Here is a 2337-nt window from a genome sequence, read left to right on the forward strand (position 1 = left end):
CCTTGTTTCGTTTGGCTTTATTTTTGAGCCAGAAGGATGGGAAAGGAGGAGGGCATCCCGTCATCGCAGAGAGCTGACCATGTGCTGGATCCTCATGACTTCTGAAGAAAACCTGCATTCATTAATTGGCTCAAGTCTTTTTTTTTTTTTTTAAGGTATTTTGATTTTTAGTCAAACTTCTGTTTAAATAATGAGTTTTGGAGGAAGAAGAAGTCAAAGGCTGTGTTGTTCTTGGAACACTGAGCATTAAACAATGAGGAATTCTGCCAGCACCATCTTTTATCCCCCTACGCCCCTGACTCCTCCAGAGTCACTCCGGGGAAAAGAAGAGACCTTGAATACCTTCAGTTAGTCCCACCCCCGCCCCTCCCCACCCCCACCCCTCGCCCCGTCTTCTCCCATCACCGTGTGAACACACGCTGTGCAGACACCAGCAGCCTGAGCACAGCCAGTGAGAGGCAGAGCCAGGATTCCTTTCACTGCAACAACCCCGCATGTTGCTGCTTCCCAGGCCGCCCCACCCCGAGCTGCTCCAGCTGTTGACTGCTAATGGCTCACACCTGTGCCCTCCTCTAAAGGCTTGCTCTTGGCTGAGGAGACGCCTGGGAGGTTATGGCCATCCCTCACCCCCCAGCCCCTTACCTTGTAGGAGGAACCACCTCTGTGGGGCAAGTCATGCTCCAGAGCTACCCATGGGGTCAGGCTGAGGCTAGACTTTGCTTGAACCACATTTTTCCCTAGCATCTTCTTCCAGGTTTCTCCTGAGAGCCCTCCCTCAACACCCCCCTCGCCCGAGGATCCCTGTTTCAGGTTCTGCTTCTCCGGAGCTTGATTGCAACACTCTCACCTGCTTTCTTTCTTTATAAAATCATGGGGTTTAAAGGGTCCCACCAGACAGGAGTTTGGCGCTCCTGCTTTCAAGTTGTCAGTTCCACCTTGAAAGCCCTCCATGCAGCATTGACCCCATCTCACGTGGGAGGGGTCTGGAGGGGGCCTGTGAGTGTGGACGCTATTGATCGGGAGCATCCCAAGTGGCTCCAGCAGCATCCTCTCTGCAGGGGGAGGTCATTGGGAAAACCATGCTCGTACCTGTATCAGTTTCCTAGGACTGCCGTAACAAAGTGCCAAATACCAAGTGGCTTAACATAGAAATTTATTGCCTCACAGTTCTGGAGGCTACAAGTCCAAAATCAAGGTGTCGACAGGGGCATGCTCCCTCTGAAACCTGTGGGAAAGACTCTTCCCTGCCTCTTCTAGCTTCTGGTGTTTGCCAGCAATCCCAGCATTCCTTGGCTAGCAGACGCATCACTCCAGTCTCTGCCTCCGTTGTCACACGGTGGTCTTCTCCTTTGTGTCTCTTCTCATAAAGATACCAGTCATATTTAAGGACCCACCATAACCCAGTATGACCTCATCTTAACTACATCTGCAATGGACCTATTTCCAAATGAGGTTACATTCTGAGGTATTGGAGGTTAGGACTTCAACATATCTTTTTTGGGGGGCGTGATTCAACCCATGATCTCATCTCTGCCATATGTTAGCTGTGGGATGCCACAAGTTAGGTCACCTCCCTCCACTTCAGCTTCTTCAGCTGTAGGAACGGGAATACCAGGGTGATATGGCCAGAGAGAGGAATGAGTGGGTTCATGTACATCCATTTTCCGCCATGGTGCCTGGTACCTGGAGGTAGATGTTCAACAAATGTTGATGCTCCCCTCAGTGGCGCTCTCTTGGGTACCCAAAGGCTATTGTTACAGCCCCTGGCCTCCCCCTCACCCCACCAAGCAGCCTTCACGTAGGAGAGCTTAGATCTGCCCCAGAGATCTATTCTGTATCAATAAAAGATGACTGGGGCCTTTTGGGAAGTTAGGCTTCAGGGTCCATTATTTAAGTGCCATTGCCTGTGACTACTTGATGAGCCATAAGAGTGCTAAGAATATATCAGGTGGGACAACCAGGGTGAGTCGAACATGCATAAAAGGCTCAAAACACCGCCCTTTCTGGTCTAACAATGACTTTGCACTACGCACAAATCAATCTTCCCAAGGCAATTTCCTGTTGCCAGGACAGAGCTGTCTCCCTTCTCGCCCGCCTGCTGCTGCACCCACTTCACGCTGGGCCCCAACAAAGGGGTGAGTGTTCAGCATTTCCCTTAATTGATGCTGTGACAGGTTCTTTTGCTGACATACCCTGGCATCTGTCTGCCTTATTCAGGGCAGCACAGCATCAACCTGAAATTATCAGCTGTTTCCACAATGATCAGTTCTCTTCCTGTTCCAAGTCTCAAAGCTTGCACAGATTTTGTTCAGTCTAGGATGTGTGTAGGTCATTTCA

This window comes from Equus przewalskii, chromosome 29, assembly GCF_037783145.1.
Source record: "Equus przewalskii isolate Varuska chromosome 29, EquPr2, whole genome shotgun sequence".
NCBI classification, from domain to species: Eukaryota; Metazoa; Chordata; class Mammalia; order Perissodactyla; family Equidae; genus Equus; species Equus przewalskii.